Raw genomic sequence first — 19,953 nt, 5'->3', positions numbered from 1 at the left:
CCACGGTCCAGGTGGGACCTCAGCCGGGGGGCAGTGACCGCACAGGACACATGGCCACACAGGCTCGCTTAGACCGGGAAGCGCAGGTGCTTCTCCCAGAGGGGCAGCAAGAATGCAGGGGCAGCTGGAGGGGCCGGGGTCCCACACCACAGTGTGTTCTCCAGCTGGAAGCGTAATTGCTGACAAAGGCCACTACCTACATCGCCTGCCCTCAAACGTTCCCATGACAGAGAGAGAGGGGGGAAGGACAGGGTGGGGGAGGGGAAGGAGGGACGGAGGGGGTCACCGACTGCACTTGGGGCCTGGTCCCCAGCCCTGGAGACTATTTGGGGAGGTTCATGAAGGCTCTGATCAGGGTCACAGATGCCTGGGGACAGTGGTGACCAATGGGTCAGAGGTGCCTCTTCTAGGAGATGGAGCCAAAGGCTGCTGGGGGGAAGTCACCAGGACCCAGCTGGCCCTCCTGCAGGTGGCTTGCGGAGACTCCAGAACCAGGCCGGCGGGGTCCCAGGGACCTCCGACCATCAGCTTGCGGTCTGCTGGCCATGCTGTCCTGGGGCCGTCTGCCCGGGGATGCCCAGGACTCCAGGGTCCCAGCACCTGCAGGAGGCAGAGCCACCGGCCAGGAGGGAAGAAGATACGACCTCCTTTGTGTCACGGGTGCCCAGTCCAGTGCAAGTCAGGGCTTCTCCCCACAGACCCCACCACAGCGGGGGCCGGCTGGCCCTTCATGCCTCTGGGGCCTTCGTGCGGGTGTGGCTCCCGGGGCCAGCGTCAGCCCCTGGCTGGCCCCACGGCCACTCGGTGTCTGCTCCCGTGGCACAGACACACATGGTCTGTGCGACAAGGGAGAGCCTGTGTCCAGGGCCCGGGTCTGGGAGGCAGCTTGGCGGCCGGCCTGCCGTCCCCAAGGCCCCAAGGCTGGAGGTGACAGGAGGAGCTGGGGGGCAGCTTCCCGCAGCACAGCCTGAGCACAGGCGGAGGCAGCTTGGACCACCGCACACCTGTGGCCGGAGAAACCCGCTGGCCCTCCGCCAAGGAGGCGCCCACCCAGAACGTTCCAGGAGCGCAGCCGCCCACGAAATGCGCCCGGGAAGACGCGGTCGGCCTTGTCAACCCAGCGCAACCCCGGGGAGGCGTGGGGCTCCCACCCGGCCTCTCTCAGGCACACCTGCCACAGGCAAGCACGGCCCCTAGTGTAGACGCACTAGTGTCTCCTAGCGTAGACGCACCCCAGCATTTCCACAGTGGAAGACAGACACAGCCTTTAAAATTCTGGGTGTGGACTCGCTCCACGGTCCCCATCTATACGGTTTGGGAGCCGCTACAGGGTACTTTACTAAGAAGAGCGAACCCACTGGGCGGTCGGTATCGGCCAGACCCGCTGCGAGCATTTCCCGTGCAACAGGCCCGCCTGCACGAGGACGCACAGGGTCCGGCGGGCGGACACACACGAGCCTCGCCCCCTCTTGTCAGGCTGCGGGTCTCAGAGACGAGGGGCCGCACGCCCCCGCCCCGTGAAGCTCCCGGGAACCAGGACCAGCGCCGTCTAGCAGGAACAGGACGTGCGCCGCAGAGGCAAGGCCCTTCAATTCCACATTCTCCCGCGGCCACATTAAAAAAGCCACAAGAAACAGGCAAAAATCATGTAGTCATAGTTTATTTAACCCAAATAGTCCAAAATAGTGTCATTTCAACCTCTGATCAATATAAAAGAACATGACCGAGACATTTCACATCCCTTTTTTTTGTACTAAGTCTTCGAGTGGATGCACCTTTCACGGTGAGAACACATCGAAATCAGAGTGGGCTGCCTCCAGCGTGACCCCGTGGGACGTGGCCCCCGTGGGACGTGGCCCCCGTGGGATGTGGCCCCCAGGGGACGTGGCCTCGGGCACTACCTCAGGCAGCATGAGGTAAGATATGACGCACTCTTTGGATCGTCTTCCGCCCACTTCCCTTTTCCATGTACGTGGTTTTTAGAAGCTTTTAGTTTCACTAGTTCTCTCGCTTCGACTGTGTCTGTGATGAGTTCTCTCCTCCGCTGGTTCGTAGGCTCAGGGGGTTCGATGTTTTATGTGTTTTCTTTTCCTAATCATTTCCTAATTTTAAAAAAAGCCAACTCATTCTTGGAAATACAATATAATCACAAGTTACGGAATTAGATAAAATTATTAAACACTTCCGATTTCCTTGTTCTTCTATAAAACTTGGGAGAAGAGAAAACCAATCTCTTACTGGAAATAAATACATAATAAACAACAAAGAATAAAGGACGAGTAATCGTCATTGGTCCCTTTTCAAGTTCCTTCTTTTCCTAAAACTGTTCCTGTTTCGGCCGGGCATTCCACCACTGGCCACGGCCTGGACCCTGCGAGGCGCCACTGCCCAGGGAGCGTGTCCCCAGGGATGCGGCATTCGGTGACTTCCGTGGGAGGTGGGACGCAAGGAGGTGAACCAAGGCAGGATCCCACGTGGACAGCAGGCTCGGCTGTAGCCTGTCTGACCCCGGAGGGTCCCTGGCCCCCACCAGCACGGACACCGCCGCTGAGGGAGGAGGGACACGCGCTTTCCAGGATTACGCTCCCGCATGAGCTCAGAGGCTGGGGGCCACGCACAGGCCGCCCCAGCAGCGTGCACCCGGCACGACAGGTCTCGCCCAGAACGTGCCTCGCTGTACACGGCCGAACGGTTCCCTCCTAATCCACCCAAATCCTGGCAGTAATCAGGGCTTTACAAGAGCTCCTGGCAAATAAAGATAGCTCGTGCTTACGGGTAGAATCGCGTCCTCCCCGGATTCACACGCGGAGGACCTGCCCCCAGGGCCTCAGAAGGATCCACATCCAGAAACAGGGTCAGAGCAGACGTCGCTTGTAAAGATGAGGTCACCAGGGTGGGCCCTGATCTCAGGACACAGAAACACACTTGTGGGAAGGGCACCACATGGACAGAAATGGGGAAGACGGTCGCCAGCCACACAAGGACAGACACCGGGACACAACCTCCCTCCTGGCCCCCAGAGGAAACCGACCCCACAAACGTCTTGGTTTTGGACTTCCAGCCTCCAGAACTGTGACCAAATACTGCTGTCACTTGAGCCACTCGATTACACAGCTCTCAACAGGCCAGCGGGCCTACGTGACAAACCGTCGCATTTACAAGCAGCCTCTTTCTCACTTCCGTTCTCTCTCCCCGTGTGCCCCCCACCACCCCACCAGCCCCGGAACAACCTTTCCAGCTGCGCACAGACAACACCCTGCTAAGTGTCACGTGGGTCACACCCAACATGTGTGGGTGGCTGCCACCTGCTCCCCGTGTCTGCACACGAGGGAGGCCTGGTGCCTCTTGCTCCCACGGGCCCACTGCCCCCCTTCCCTGGTGCAGGTTTGAGCGGGAATTAAAGCCCCAGTGTTCCATAAACTGTCCTGCCATCTGCATGATTGCGAATTTCGAGGTTCATCTTCAAAAGGCCACAGGGGTAGGTGTGACCCCCACACACCCACAATAAGCAAACTTGTGACAAAAGGGAACCATGGACACGGCGAGAAGGCTGCAGCCCCAAAGGCTTGGGGTCCACACGGCCTCACAGCTCCCACTCACACCCGAGAGGCAGCAGCAGAACCGCACGAGCACAGAGGGACAGGTGCCCTACCTGTCCCCTCCTAGCAGCCATGCAGCTGCCCCACGGGAGCTCATCCTCACGCAGGCCAGGCTACTACGGTCCGGCCACTGGCTTTCCGAGAGAAGAGACGCTGCTCTGGGATGTGCTGAGCCAGGAAATGATTCCGCAGCAGGGAAAATCAAAAGTTGGCACGGCCACGTCGCCCTGCTCTGGGGTGACATGCAGACACCCCGTTTTGGTGCGGGCTGGCGGAACAGCTCTGCCGTGCTCCAGAGACCTGCCAGGCCCGGGTGAGACACTCCATGGTAATGCCAACACACTCCCCCAGCCACAGACAAAAGCCACCCTCATCCCCCACTCCACCGGGGGCAAAGCAGGGAGAAGCCGGCGCCGGGGGACAGACACGCTGGGATGCTGGTGACCCGGCGCGGCTAGAACGCGCCCGTGCGGAGCTCAGGCCTGGCTTCTAGGTTCTACTTTCACTCTCCCTTCCGGACGAGGCACCCACCAGCCTGAGTCACCTTCCACGTGCTCTGGTCCAGGGGCAGCCCAGCCACGACCACGGCACAACGCCCCGGGTGACCCTGCTTCTCCGACACACGTGTGGTGTGACGCAGGCACATCTCTTCCCAAAGCGCTTCGGCAGCGCGTGCCCGCGGCACAGCCCGTGGGGTCAAGGCCAGCCCTCGCCGTCTTCACCAGCGACAAGGGCAAACGGCACGGTCAGCGGCCCAGTGTGAGCTAAAGACGGGGCCACAGAGACCGTGTGCAGAGTGTGACCGTGTGTTAGAAGCACGTGTGTGTGCGTCCTAACTCAGACGCGGGGTTGGGGAGCCACCACGAGGACAGGAGCAGAGAGCAGCAGGGAGGCCTTCGGGCTACGGGAGTGAATCCGCGGCAGTGACCCGGGCGGCCTGCCTGGAGGGGGTTGGCAGCGGGGGTTCCCCAGTGAGTGGCTGGGGGAGGGCGAAGTTCGCAGGGGAAAGCGGGTCCCCAGCAGGGCCTGGGGGGATGGAGGGAGGGCCGGGGGTGCCACTGGAACGGACCGGAAAGGACCCCCTAAGCCCCAGCGCACACCCGAGAGGCGATGTGGAAAGTGCGGGGCTGAGAACCAGAGCCGGGCGGGGTCTCCACACAGCGCGAAGACAGCCTCAGAGGAGCCTGGAAATAACCCCGTTCTAGGTGCCGAACAGGCTTTCCTCTCGCTTTGATTCCAGTCCCCAAACCCACATAAGGGATCCACCCCCCCGTGGACATCGGCGTTGTCTGTCTTAAAACGCCAGCTGTCCCCATGGGCACCACGACCCGCGTGCGGATGGCAGCCCTCAGCGGGCCTACAGCCCCCGCCCCCCGGATCACAGCCGTCCACCGGGGACTCTGCTGGCTCTCGGACAGCGGAGATCACCTCAGCCGAGTGGACGGCACAGGCGCCAACAGAAAGCCGGGTCGCGGAGGACAAATCTGTCACATTTTGCAGCTGCGTCTGAAACGCGTCACAGCGCTTGACAAGGGTGAGCTGGGGTTGGGGGGGTCGTCTCTGCTTAGACCCCGGAGAGCACAGGGGTCTTCCCGGGTGATCTCAGTCGTCAGGTGCACCTAAGTCTGCCACGTTCTCTCCCGTCCCGCTGTTAGCGAACCTTCTCCTTGGTCAGTGACACCTTTAGAAGTCCCTGTTTGAGTCCAGAAAATTAACCCAGGGGCACCTGGGGGCCTCCGTCGGTTGAGCGTCTGACTCCTGGTTTCGGCTCAGGTCAGGATCTCAGGGTCCTGAGCTCAAACCCACTGTCAGGCTCCACAGGGAGCCTGCCTGACCCCCCAGCTCTGGTTCTGATTCTCTCTCTGCCTGCTACTCCCCCGGAGCACTCCCTCTCCCTCTCTCTCGAATAAATAAATAAGTCTTTTATTTATTTTTTTTTTTAGACTTTTATTTATTTATTCAACAGACAGAGATCACAAGCAGGCAGAGAGGCAGGCAGAGAGAGAGGAGGAAGCAGGCTCCCCGCTGAGCAAAGAGCCCGATGCGGGGCTCGATCCCAGGACCCCAAGATCATGACCTGAGCCGAAGGCAGAGGCTTAACCCACTGAGCCACCCAGGCGCCCCAATAAATAAGTCTTTTAAAAGAAAGAAAAATTGACCTCACACAGCGCCCTCAGATCAGTCCCACTCCGGGGCTCCGGGCAGCCAAGCCTCCCCAGGGAGATTTGCAGGAACCCACAGACACAGCCCCCCAGAACTATCCAAATTTGCACACGAGACGGCAGAAAAGCGGTGGGATGCAACCCTCCGGAAACGCAGACTTTGGTATCCGTGCGACTGTCACGCTCGTATCGTCGCTACTGTTGGTTGGTGCTGTTAGTGGCCGTGTGCAAAGTGTTTGGCGCTAACAGAGGACACTGAAGTCCACGCAAGCAACAGACACTGAGCGAGAAAGTGGCAGATTTGGAAGGAACAGAGAAAGTTGTTTTTTTTTCCAAAGATTTTATTTATTTATTTGAGAGAGAGACAGTGAGAGAGAGCATGAGCAAGGAGAAGGTCAGAGGGAGAAGCGGACTCCCCGTGGAGCTGAGAGCCTGAGGCGGGACTCGATCCCGGGACCCCGGGATCATGACCTGAGCCGAAGGCAGTCGTCCAACCAACTGAGCCACCCAGGCGTCCCGAGAATGTTCTTTTTTAAAGATTTACTTATCGGAGCGACAGAGAGTGTGTGCACACGTCACACTAGTGGGGGGAGGCGGGGGGGTGGAGGGAGAAAGACGATCCCCGGCAGACTCCGCACCCAGCACAGAGCCAGACGTGGGGCTCGATCTCACGACCCCGAGATCACGACCTGAGCCGAAACCAGGAGTCGGGTGCCTGACCGACCAAACCACCCAGATGCCCCGAAGAAAATGAAAAGTGCCAGGAGCTGGTGCCACAGCAGACAAGGCGGGGACAAAGGCAGAGCTGGGGCCTGAAGAAACCACCCAGGAGGCAGCACAAAATGACAGAGAGAAGCGGCTCGAGCAAGGACGAAGGGGCTGGAGGCTGGGGGGGTCGTCGGGCAGCGCTCGACGAACGAACAGCTGGAATTTCTCCCAAATTCTAGAAGGACACAACCCTTTATCTCCAGGAAGCAGGATGAGTGAGAAGAAAGCCCCTGCGGGTTGGATGGAAGGGGGCCAGAGGGAGGGAGCACAGAGCGGCTGAAGAGAACCGGACACGGGCACGGGAGGCCAGCTGGCAGGACGGCCAGCTCCCCGGGGCGGCCACTGCGTCAGCCAGGGCACAGCGACGTGACACCATCCAAGTGTCAGAAACGGCCGCACACTCAGCGCCACACATACCGTGGCCTCTGCCCACAGCAGCTAGAGCCAAGGTCGGTAACACAAAGGTGACCTGAAATCGCCGCGCTCAGAAGCGAAAGCCCTTCTGCTTCACTCATGGGTGTCACTCCCGGGTCACAGGAGAACCAGGACCCTGGAAAGTGCTCAGACTGCGCAGGGACAGGACCGCAGCCCAAACACACGGCACACGGCACAGCAGAGCGGGGACAGGGGGAGCCTGAAGTCTGAGGACAGAAATCAAGAAGCTATGCTCGGAGAAGGAATAAAGAATTGTAAAAAGTAATAACGAGACAACTCAGTAACCTGGAAAGAGACACTGGATGAACCCCAAGGAGCACGTCAGACAGGAAGGCACAGCACCCGGGGACCGGAGCCGGCAGACCCGGGCTCCTCACCAACCGCAGGACAGGACCAGAGAGAAACCTGTGCTACGAGGAGGCAAGGAAACAGAAAAGCGAAAATAGCTTTAAAAATGAAAGGGAACTTCACGTCCCATCGAGATCTGAAAACCGAGAAAATACCAGGACCTTTGCACCAAGAAGCAGAGAACATGAATGAAACAAACCACGTTCAGACGGGATTGGAAACTGACGGATCCGGGGCTCGTGAAGACACAGAACCAGGACGTCACCACGGGTCCACACAGACGCCCTGCCGGGACCAGAAGCGACATAAAACACACACAATCTCGGTCTCACGGAAGCTCCACCACACAGCATGGAGAGAGGCCACACCACCCGACTCAACGTCAGGAGACGGGCATCGTCCAGACGCCAGAGCTCTCGGGGACAGGGTGTGATAAAGGACAATTATGAGCCAAAGCCACTTTGGACACAGGAGCAGACAATTCCCCACAAATTAGCACAAACCGACCCAACGCAGTAACGTAGCAAGAAATAACAGAGCCCGGCCATGCTGGGATATCTCCAGGGAGGCAGGGTAGGACCCACGTACCTCACTGAGTTAACAGACAAATGGAAAAACCGTACATGATCCACTCAATACATGTGGGAAAAAAAGGCTTCGTAAAACATTTTCAGCAAAATATTCTTAGAAACAAGACCAACTGGGGCGCCTGGGTGGCTCCATGGGTTAAGCTTCTGCCTTCGGCTCAGGTTATGACCCCAGGGTCCTGGGATCAAGCCCTGCATCGGGCTCTCTGCTCAGCGGGGAGCCTGCTTCCCCCTCTCTCTCTGTCTGCCTCTCTGCCTCCTTGTGATCTCTGTCAAATTAATTAATTAATTTTTAAAAAAAAAGAAAAGAAAGAAAATCCTAAACGTCTACAAATAAATGACAGGAAATGGAGACTGGTAAGGTGACCAGCAAGCAAAGCGATACCCAAAACCAAATACATTTTTCCTCAACGCTGACAAGGAGTTAAAAAATAAATTTTCAGTAAAAAATAACACTTAAAAACGTCACTTAGAAAAGGGACAGAAGTCGTTAAGGCAGGCTGAGGGACATGGGGGAGCCCGCCGGGAGGCCAGGGGTGGCCTGCAGTGACAGAGACTCAGGCCAGAGCCACAGCAGGAAGACCAGCCCCTGACGGCGGAAAAGTCCTCCCAGCTCCTCTCCACGGTCCGTGCCCTTTCTGTCGAAATCCAGACAGTTTTCCACCAGGCCTCAGAGGCCGGCTTTAAGCCCTAACCCAGAGCCGCGACCGGCAGGGATGGCCAGCTGCTCCCAAAGCCCTGCGGGGAGGCCAAGCAGACGCAGCGACCAGAGGGACAGAGAACCAGACAGAAGGCGCCCGGACACGTGGCCGCAGTGCCACCAGGTGGGCCAGGAAAGACGGCCGCGCTGAGGATGGTGTGGACAAGCGGGGCTCCCGGGGGGACAGAAGAGCACTGGGCTCCCCGCTTCTCACCTACAAAGTCAGCTCTGGGGGAGGCAGGGCCTCCGGGTGGAGGGCACAGCTCAGGCTTCCACAAGAGAGTGCGGGAGCTCTCATGAGCGCCCCAGGGTGGGGAAGGACTGCTCAGCACTTGGAAAAGCCCCCCCCCTGTGGGCGGAGCCCCAGGAGAGCCGGCCTTTCTAGTCATCTGTAAGGGAGAAGGCCCGAGGCACGCATGCATGTGAGAAAACAATGGGAGGTGCAGGACCCCAGGTAAGGCACAGGTAAGGTCTGCAGGGAAGGACCTCAGAGGGGAACGCGGGCGGCGGTCTGTGCGGGGAGGCGCTCAGCGGCATCTAGCAGGAAATGCAAACAAGGTCATGACCAGACAGGACATGTGCATCCGTTCAGTCTGCGAGAGCTCAGGACAGCCTCAAGGGCTTGAGAGCAGGAGGGTCCCCGTCCAGCGGCTGGTGCAGCGTGGGACATGCATGGGGGAAACAGCCAGGGCTGCGGGGAGGGCTCCGGTGCCAGAGCCTCGCCTCCTGGCGGCCGCACCTGCAGCCGGAGGGGTCGGCGGACACGGGTCGGGGTCAAGAGTGCCATCTGGCCTCGGGGCACATTCTGTAAACATCCTTCGCAGACCGTCTCCGCACAGACTTGAGGAGGGCCCCCCCCACGCACGTGTAGACGCTCGGAGTTCCCGTCTTTCCCCCGGACACGGACTCTCGGTGCCGTCTTCTCTCCCCTCCCTGCGCCGTCAGAGAACCCCCACCCTGTTTCCAGCAGCCGTGCCTGAGATGGACAACAATATTTGGGGTTTTCATCGGCATGTGATGGATTTCCGTCACCCAGAGTTTTTGCTTCTCGTGCATTTTGTCCTCGTTTCATGAGCTCCGTTACTTTATGTCAAAAATTAAACCAATGTCTTAGACCAGATGTCGTAAGAATTGCCGCCTGTGAGCTGAATTCGGGCGCAACATTTTTTATCCGGCGTGCACTTTGTTAGAAATAGATAGCTGCCTATAAAAACCCAGATTCCTGCCTCGTCCTAGCAGAACAAAAATCTGCTTCCACGTCCTGCATCCACCTGGCCACATCGGCTGGGGGTCATGCTGCCTGGGGGTCAATGGCCGGGGCGAGTGCTCAGCGCTGGGGGTCAGCGCTGGGGGGGTCAGTGCTGGGGGTCCAGCGAGCAGGCCCAAGAGAAGAGGCCTCAGCCGTCACTCTTGTCCCCGTAGCCGTCCCCCTCTGTCTCACACCTGCCCTTCCCCTGGCTCTCCTTGCTGCCTGGCCTGTCAGACTCTATATTCACAGCTTTATGCAGTTTTATTTACCGAAAAAGAAATGTTTGTACCCAAGAACTCCCTGCACTATAAGGAAAGGCAGTGAGGGGCACACAGCTGTTGGAGCCCCGGGCAAACGCCTCACTCGCCCAGGCCAGGGTGACCTGCGGCTGTCACTGCGTTTTCGAACACGTTTGCTAGAACCTGGGTTGACAGCCCGCCCCGACTCACACCTGAAAATAGTGATTAACGTGAGCCAACGTGCGTGTGCTCAGACCTCCACGACCATCTGGAAGCCCCTGGTTCCTTCCTAGCCCCGGACACTGCGTTGCCGGGTCCCAGCTCACCGCCAGGCCTGGCGGAGGAGACCCGCGGTAGCCACGCGGCTTTTTCTAAAACTAAAACAAACACCACCCGGCAGGGCGTTATCAACGCTGGAGGACTGTTCACCGCGTCCTTCCACTTTTGTGCAAGTCACTGAACGCTGCCTGGGAGGCAGTCATGGGGCCCGGACACTCGGACCCCTTCGAGGGAGAACCTGCCAGACGGCAGCAATGGGCCCTCCACGGGGGGCTGGGCCTGAGGGACCCCGGGCTCCCGGGTGGGGGCAGTCCCGGCTGGAGGACCCCGGCGAGACTTTCTCAGAGCGGCAGGAGAGGTCCCCCCTCGCCAGGCCTCCGCCATCTGGCTCCTCTCACCGCATCAGACCAGCATGGTGGCCCCAGGGCCCCCCAGCGTCCCCCCTGTGCCCCTCAGCCCCCACAGCCGCTCTCCCAGCCAACCTCCTGCACCTCGCTTTGGCACCTGCCTTCCACATCCCCAAACCAATGCACTCCCCACGTGAGAACTGCCTTCCGGCTCGTTTCGGCAAAAACGGCTTCGCCAGGTAGACCAGCTGACGGACCCCACTGAACGTGGGGGTTACGTCTCTTCCTAGGAGAAGGCACGTTCACTCAACAGCTCTCGTCAGACTTGGGCAGCGGTCTCCAGTCGAAACCAGTCCATGGGACCCTGGACCAACACCGGGGCGCTCCCGACGCGCGACCCAGCACAGCCCTTCATCTCGCTCCCACCAAGCGCACAGGGCCGCGGAGCTCGCACGGATTTACATGACCTGGCCTTCCCCAGGGCAACATCGTATCTAGCATGTATCTGTTTCCACCCTCTCAGATGGGGATTTCTGGCCCCCGGTCCACCAAGGGCGGCCTCCCAGGAGTAAGAAAGGTTTTAAACGACTACTCACATGGCACCGACCCACTTAGTTTCAGAAATGTACATTTTTCACACACTGAGTTTTCTGAGCATCGAAGTGCTCTGGGTTCCAGAAGCCCTTTGAAGTCTACATTGGTCACCTGCTAGCCGAGCGGCCTCAGCAAGCCCTTCCCCTGCTCAGTTTCTTCATCCGTGTAACGGGGAGAGGCCGCTGTCCTCACAGGGCTTTTCCCAGAAGCGAACAACCTAATCTGCTCGTGAAACCCCTCACGGAGTGGCCATCGCTGTAGCTGCTGCCACAGGACCATCTGCAAAGCCTCAGTGAGGAGGCAGGGGACACTTTTAAAGACCGCGTACGATTATAAAGTCTTCAGGTCAGCCAACAACGCGAGGAAGGAAAAGGCTCCAGAGCTGAGCAGACCCAGCAGGCGCTCACCATGCGGGCACCCAAGTCGCCGCTGAGCACCACGTCCGGCTGAAGGTACTTCTTGCAGCATGCGGCGTTTTACTACTGGTCCCGGCAGGATTCGCTACCACGGCTCGCTATTACTGATCTCACCCCCCACCCACTTTCAGAAAGGAATCGAGAAGGTCCACATTAATAATGCATGGCCTCCCCGAGTCGCCTGGGGACAGGCCTCTTGGCCACTGGCACGCTGCTCCCACCACGCGCCCAACCTCGGTGCTGAGTCCTATGGAAGAATGCCTCCTGTCACACAACCATCCGCCCACACCAGCATCCAGGATGTACCCTACCTGCGACCCCTCCAGCTACGCTCGGGAAGGGACAGCGATCAGACCGCAGCGTCCACAGCCACTGAGACTTTACCCTGCAGGGGAACCGGGGCCGGCTTCCCCCAACCCCTCCCGCCACCTCCCAAACGGTCACACAGATGCCCTCCCAAGATGACCACCTCTCAGACTTTGCTCCACAAAGATAATCCAAACACGGCAAATCCTGATAACTGAAAGGAAGGCTGGCCAAGGACGAACCACTCCCGTGTTTGCAGTACCTGGCGATTAATGTTAAGATCATTCTGAAGGAGTTTTAGGAAGGGCAGATTAAGTCACAGACATTTTGCTTTACAACTCGAAACAATTCACTTAAAGCCTCAGACATTCTTGGGTTAACCAAAAGTAAAACCCATGAAATTTCTGAGAAATTGCTTTACAAAGTTCAGCCCAACCTTACTGTAACAGCAATTTCTCAGTAAGACTGAGCAACTGAAGTTCTTACCTTCTACAAATCATTTAAAAGGAAACAGACAAATGTAGCCACTCAGGTCCTTTGCTCTATAAATATTAATCAGCCACAACTTCTACCACTAAACTCTCAGTTCTGACAAGGCCAGGGAGGGAGGAGAGGACTGGAGGTGGACGCTACTGCTTTTGCCAGATTTTGACGGTGACAGGGGGCTGCCGCTACCCGGTGAGGGGCTCCTGGTCTACCCCTTAAGCACGCCCTTGCCTGTCTCCTGAGTAAAGTCAGGCTGGAAGTCAACAGAAGGTGTGCAATTCAAGTTAACCAGACAAGTTAACCGGACCCCTCCCCAGCACCACAAAAAAAAACAAAAACAAAAACCAAAAACAATAAATCTGGCTCTTCTCAACATAACTTCTGTTTTTTATTTTCCCTGTTTACAAGGATTTCAGTATTTCTCTCCTCCCTCTGATCTGACCCCAGATGAAAACGTCTGGACTTTTAGTAGATGGTGGGGTCTCAGAAGATGAGAGCCTCCGGTTCTCAGCCGGAATCTGGCCCCACCGCTCTGTGACCTAACCTACAGCAGGCAGCCAGACCTCTGTTCTCCCAGGCCACTCTTTCCCAAGTTTGCAGCGTGATCAGAGAGAACACAGGCCATGGCTACGTATCAGGGTGAACTCAGTTAACATGGGAAGCAGGAGTAAAAATGGACACACCAGATCACCTTGGTGGATACACATTTTCTACCTTTCAAAATACAACACCTGCTTTGTCTGTTTCCTGGGCGCTGGCCCCACAGACCTGTGTTTGGGCGGGGAGGGGGGGTACTCGTGCAGGTGCTGAGCCCACCACGTGGGCCAGCCCAGGCCCGAGGGCACCGGCTGAAGGATCCTTCCTGTGCCTTCCCTGACCATCATACAACCCTGTCTCTCCCCCTGCTCTCGCACATGCCTCAGTTTATTGCGAAGACACAAACCTCTTGGTAGAGATTTCCCAGCTGGGCCCCCCCCGCCCCCGGGTGGCATGAACAGCAAACTCTGGCCAAACATGGCCACTATGCATGCACATGGCACCAAGACGGCTACCTTCCAGGGCCAAGAAGAGGCCCTTCCCATCCTGTCAACCCCACGTAGCCTCTCTTTCAAACAATGTAATCATGGAGATCCCTCCGGGTGACAGAAATGGATACAGAAGTGAGCCATAACAATCTGATTGTAAAACCTTGAGAGGGGCCCGTAGTCATGATGCTTGAGTGTGGGGAGGGGGCAACAGGAAGTGATCAAATTAGAGAATGTTCAGAACCTCACTGAGAACCCCTATGCAGCTTTGCAACAGGGAATCGTGGACCAGTAACCCCTAAAGGAGTCTGGGCCTGCAGGGAGGCAACCGGGAGCATGAGGGGGAGGGACCTTTGGGTGTGGTCCCCACACCAGCGCCCTGAGCACCAGACCAGCAGTAGTGGACTTGCGCTCCCTGGGACAGCCCACGCACGTGTAGACGCTCGGAGTTCCCGTCTTTCCCCCGGACACGGACTCTCGGTGCCGTCTTCTCTCCCCTCCCTGCGCCGTCAGAGAACCCCCACCCTGTTTCCAGCAGCCGTGCCTGAGATGGACAACAATATTTGGGGTTTTCATCGGCATGTGATGGATTTCCGTCACCCAGAGTTTTTGCTTCTCGTGCATTTTGTCCTCGTTTCATGAGCTCCGTTACTTTATGTCAAAAATTAAACCAATGTCTTAGACCAGATGTCGTAAGAATTGCCGCCTGTGAGCTGAATTCGGGCGCAACATTTTTTATCCGGCGTGCACTTTGTTAGAAATAGATAGCTGCCTATAAAAACCCAGATTCCTGCCTCGTCCTAGCAGAACAAAAATCTGCTTCCACGTCCTGCATCCACCTGGCCACATCGGCTGGGGGTCATGCTGCCTGGGGGTCAATGGCCGGGGCGAGTGCTCAGCGCTGGGGGTCAGCGCTGGGGGGGTCAGTGCTGGGGGTCCAGCGAGCAGGCCCAAGAGAAGAGGCCTCAGCCGTCACTCTTGTCCCCGTAGCCGTCCCCCTCTGTCTCACACCTGCCCTTCCCCTGGCTCTCCTTGCTGCCTGGCCTGTCAGACTCTATATTCACAGCTTTATGCAGTTTTATTTACCGAAAAAGAAATGTTTGTACCCAAGAACTCCCTGCACTATAAGGAAAGGCAGTGAGGGGCACACAGCTGTTGGAGCCCCGGGCAAACGCCGCACTCGCCCAGGCCAGGGTGACCTGCGGCTGTCACTGCGTTTTCGAACACGTTTGCTAGAACCTGGGTTGACAGCCCGCCCCGACTCACACCTGAAAATAGTGATTAACGTGAGCCAACGTGCGTGTGCTCAGACCTCCACGACCATCTGGAAGCCCCTGGTTCCTTCCTAGCCCCGGACACTGCGTTGCCGGGTCCCAGCTCACCGCCAGGCCTGGCGGAGGAGACCCGCGGTAGCCACGCGGCTTTTTCTAAAACTAAAACAAACACCACCCGGCAGGGCGTTATCAACGCTGGAGGACTGTTCACCGCGTCCTTCCACTTTTGTGCAAGTCACTGAACGCTGCCTGGGAGGCAGTCATGGGGCCCGGACACTCGGACCCCTTCGAGGGAGAACCTGCCAGACGGCAGCAATGGGCCCTCCACGGGGGGCTGGGCCTGAGGGACCCCGGGCTCCCGGGTGGGGGCAGTCCCGGCTGGAGGACCCCGGCGAGACTTTCTCAGAGCGGCAGGAGAGGTCCCCCCTCGCCAGGCCTCCGCCATCTGGCTCCTCTCACCGCATCAGACCAGCATGGTGGCCCCAGGGCCCCCCAGCGTCCCCCCTGTGCCCCTCAGCCCCCACAGCCGCTCTCCCAGCCAACCTCCTGCACCTCGCTTTGGCACCTGCCTTCCACATCCCCAAACCAATGCACTCCCCACGTGAGAACTGCCTTCCGGCTCGTTTCGGCAAAAACGGCTTCGCCAGGTAGACCAGCTGACGGACCCCACTGAACGTGGGGGTTACGTCTCTTCCTAGGAGAAGGCACGTTCACTCAACAGCTCTCGTCAGACTTGGGCAGCGGTCTCCAGTCGAAACCAGTCCATGGGACCCTGGACCAACACCGGGGCGCTCCCGACGCGCGACCCAGCACAGCCCTTCATCTCGCTCCCACCAAGCGCACAGGGCCGCGGAGCTCGCACGGATTTACATGACCTGGCCTTCCCCAGGGCAACATCGTATCTAGCATGTATCTGTTTCCACCCTCTCAGATGGGGATTTCTGGCCCCCGGTCCACCAAGGGCGGCCTCCCAGGAGTAAGAAAGGTTTTAAACGACTACTCACATGGCACCGACCCACTTAGTTTCAGAAATGTACATTTTTCACACACTGAGTTTTCTGAGCATCGAAGTGCTCTGGGTTCCAGAAGCCCTTTGAAGTCTACATTGGTCACCTGCTAGCCGAGCGGCCTCAGCAAGCCCTTCCCCTGCTCAGTTTCTTCATCCGTGTAACGGGGAGAGGCCGCTGTCCTCACAGGGCTTTTCCCAGAAGCGAACAACCTAATCTGCTCGTGAAACCCCTCACGGAGTGGCCATCGCTGTAGCTGCTGCCACAGGACCATCTGCAAAGCCTCAGTGAGGAGGCAGGGGACACTTTTAAAGACCGCGTACGATTATAAAGTCTTCAGGTCAGCCAACAACGCGAGGAAGGAAAAGGCTCCAGAGCTGAGCAGACCCAGCAGGCGCTCACCATGCGGGCACCCAAGTCGCCGCTGAGCACCACGTCCGGCTGAAGGTACTTCTTGCAGCATGCGGCGTTTTACTACTGGTCCCGGCAGGATTCGCTACCACGGCTCGCTATTACTGATCTCACCCCCCACCCACTTTCAGAAAGGAATCGAGAAGGTCCACATTAATAATGCATGGCCTCCCCGAGTCGCCTGGGGACAGGCCTCTTGGCCACTGGCACGCTGCTCCCACCACGCGCCCAACCTCGGTGCTGAGTCCTATGGAAGAATGCCTCCTGTCACACAACCATCCGCCCACACCAGCATCCAGGATGTACCCTACCTGCGACCCCTCCAGCTACGCTCGGGAAGGGACAGCGATCAGACCGCAGCGTCCACAGCCACTGAGACTTTACCCTGCAGGGGAACCGGGGCCGGCTTCCCCCAACCCCTCCCGCCACCTCCCAAACGGTCACACAGATGCCCTCCCAAGATGACCACCTCTCAGACTTTGCTCCACAAAGATAATCCAAACACGGCAAATCCTGATAACTGAAAGGAAGGCTGGCCAAGGACGAACCACTCCCGTGTTTGCAGTACCTGGCGATTAATGTTAAGATCATTCTGAAGGAGTTTTAGGAAGGGCAGATTAAGTCACAGACATTTTGCTTTACAACTCGAAACAATTCACTTAAAGCCTCAGACATTCTTGGGTTAACCAAAAGTAAAACCCATGAAATTTCTGAGAAATTGCTTTACAAAGTTCAGCCCAACCTTACTGTAACAGCAATTTCTCAGTAAGACTGAGCAACTGAAGTTCTTACCTTCTACAAATCATTTAAAAGGAAACAGACAAATGTAGCCACTCAGGTCCTTTGCTCTATAAATATTAATCAGCCACAACTTCTACCACTAAACTCTCAGTTCTGACAAGGCCAGGGAGGGAGGAGAGGACTGGAGGTGGACGCTACTGCTTTTGCCAGATTTTGACGGTGACAGGGGGCTGCCGCTACCCGGTGAGGGGCTCCTGGTCTACCCCTTAAGCACGCCCTTGCCTGTCTCCTGAGTAAAGTCAGGCTGGAAGTCAACAGAAGGTGTGCAATTCAAGTTAACCAGACAAGTTAACCGGACCCCTCCCCAGCACCACAAAAAAAAACAAAAACAAAAACCAAAAACAATAAATCTGGCTCTTCTCAACATAACTTCTGTTTTTTATTTTCCCTGTTTACAAGGATTTCAGTATTTCTCTCCTCCCTCTGATCTGACCCCAGATGAAAACGTCTGGACTTTTAGTAGATGGTGGGGTCTCAGAAGATGAGAGCCTCCGGTTCTCAGCCGGAATCTGGCCCCACCGCTCTGTGACCTAACCTACAGCAGGCAGCCAGACCTCTGTTCTCCCAGGCCACTCTTTCCCAAGTTTGCAGCGTGATCAGAGAGAACACAGGCCATGGCTACGTATCAGGGTGAACTCAGTTAACATGGGAAGCAGGAGTAAAAATGGACACACCAGATCACCTTGGTGGATACACATTTTCTACCTTTCAAAATACAACACCTGCTTTGTCTGTTTCCTGGGCGCTGGCCCCACAGACCTGTGTTTGGGCGGGGAGGGGGGGTACTCGTGCAGGTGCTGAGCCCACCACGTGGGCCAGCCCAGGCCCGAGGGCACCGGCTGAAGGATCCTTCCTGTGCCTTCCCTGACCATCATACAACCCTGTCTCTCCCCCTGCTCTCGCACATGCCTCAGTTTATTGCGAAGACACAAACCTCTTGGTAGAGATTTCCCAGCTGGGCCCCCCCCGCCCCCGGGTGGCATGAACAGCAAACTCTGGCCAAACATGGCCACTATGCATGCACATGGCACCAAGACGGCTACCTTCCAGGGCCAAGAAGAGGCCCTTCCCATCCTGTCAACCCCACGTAGCCTCTCTTTCAAACAATGTAATCATGGAGATCCCTCCGGGTGACAGAAATGGATACAGAAGTGAGCCATAACAATCTGATTGTAAAACCTTGAGAGGGGCCCGTAGTCATGATGCTTGAGTGTGGGGAGGGGGCAACAGGAAGTGATCAAATTAGAGAATGTTCAGAACCTCACTGAGAACCCCTATGCAGCTTTGCAACAGGGAATCGTGGACCAGTAACCCCTAAAGGAGTCTGGGCCTGCAGGGAGGCAACCGGGAGCATGAGGGGGAGGGACCTTTGGGTGTGGTCCCCACACCAGCGCCCTGAGCACCAGACCAGCAGTAGTGGACTTGCGCTCCCTGGGACAGCAGTGGTGGACTTGGGCTGCCTGGGACAGCAGTGGTGGACTTGGGCTGCCTGGGACAGCAGTGGTGGACTTGGGCTCCCTGGAACAGCAGTGGTGGACTTGGGCTGCCTGGGATGACTGTCACTTCTTGGGTGGGTGGCTGCTTCCCATCCCAGACTCTCTGAAGGCCGGCGGTCCTCATTTCTCCTTCTGTTAAGATCATATTTCCTACAAAAAGGAACTTACCTGCTCAAGTGTTCCCTTAGACAAGACTGTTAATATTGTGCTAAAAAAAAAAAAAAAAGGCCCAGGAAGCCATTTATAACAGCATTTTCCCTACTGCACTGAACTTCTCTCAAAGTTAAAAAAAAAAAAAAAAAAAAAACCTGCCCAATTTTTCAAGGTAGCTTCGAGTGCTAATAATAACCCTTCTTTCCGGGTCCTGCGGTGGGCCGCGGGGGTGAGGGGGGCTCTGCCGCGGAGAGCGCTGCGATCACCGACTGACCCCATCCCTCCACCAGCGGTGGAAATTCACAGTCGGCCTTGGTCCAAACGCCAAAGTCAAATCCGAAAACTCGGCGCCCGCCGCCCCCGGCGCGCCCCACCGGCAGCCCCCCCGCCTCGGACCCGCAAAAAGTGAAACTAAGCCTGGTCAGGGGCGAAGCGCGGGGTCCCCAGCGCCCCCAGGCCAGGCAGGGGGCCCGTCGCGTCCGCGGGGTGAGGGGGAGCAGAGGGGCCCCACAGCAGAGTCCGCGGCGGGAGGGTCGTGCCCTCCCTCAGCCCCGGCCCCGGCCCCGGCCCCTCCAGGGGCGCCCCCTTCCCCGGCGGCGCCCCCTCCTCCCCGCACCCCGGGCCCCCTCCCCTGGAGGCTGCAGCGGCCTGAGCAATGCGGACGGGGAGGTATCCTGGGCCTCGGCCCGGACAGGGCACCGGGGAGGATGGGGGGTGCGGGAGGACCCGGGCCCGCGGACCACCCCCAGCGCCCCCCACCCCGGTCCTCCCACAGGCCCCGCGCCGGGCGGAGCGCAGCCGGCCCACTGCGGCGCGGGGCCACCAGGGCCCGGGCCGGCCTCGGGTGGGGGCAGACCTCGGGCGGAGGAGCGACCTCGGGCGGCGGGGGCCGGGGGAGGGGGGAAGCGACCTCGGGCGGCAGGAGGGGGGCCCGACCTCGGCGGGGGCCGCGCCGCTCACCTGCAGCCGCCGCCACCTGCTCGTCGCGCGCGCGGCCTCGGCGTCGCCTCCGCGGCCACTCCGGCCGCTGCGCTCCGGCCCTGGGCGCGCCCGGCCCTGCGTCGGGCCTCAGCGAGTGCGGCGCCCGCCGCCCCCGGCCCCCATCCCGCCCCGCCCGGCCCGCCGCCCTCCGCCCTCGGCCGCGCCGCCCCGCCACTTCCTGTGCGCGGCGATCCCACAGTTCCGCCGGCGCGCGGGGAGGGGGGGACACGCGGGGGGGACACGCGGGGGGACACGCGGGGACACGCGGGGGGCCCGGGGGGACACGCGGG

At 58.5% G+C, this 19,953-nt stretch overlaps 1 protein-coding gene across 1 annotated transcript in view; it reads right to left on the bottom strand.

Annotated features, from left to right (window-relative positions):
• LOC111155745 (1-acylglycerol-3-phosphate O-acyltransferase 3) overlaps window positions 1-19,678 on the bottom strand; it is a 90,584-nt gene extending 70,906 nt beyond the window's left edge. Inside the window, exon 1 of the mRNA XM_022516124.1 lies at window positions 19,643-19,678. The gene's annotated coding sequence lies outside the window, so the exon portion shown is untranslated. The remainder of the gene's footprint in view (window positions 1-19,642) is intronic.
• Window positions 19,679-19,953: the final 275 nt, after the last annotated feature.

Source organism: Enhydra lutris, unplaced genomic scaffold (genome assembly GCF_002288905.1).
Source record: "Enhydra lutris kenyoni isolate GAN:26980312 unplaced genomic scaffold, ASM228890v2 scaffoldscaffold43, whole genome shotgun sequence".
NCBI lineage: Eukaryota > Metazoa > Chordata > Mammalia > Carnivora > Mustelidae > Enhydra > Enhydra lutris.
Note: the sequence above shows the minus strand (reverse complement) of the source record. Positions and strands in the feature narration are given on the sequence as shown.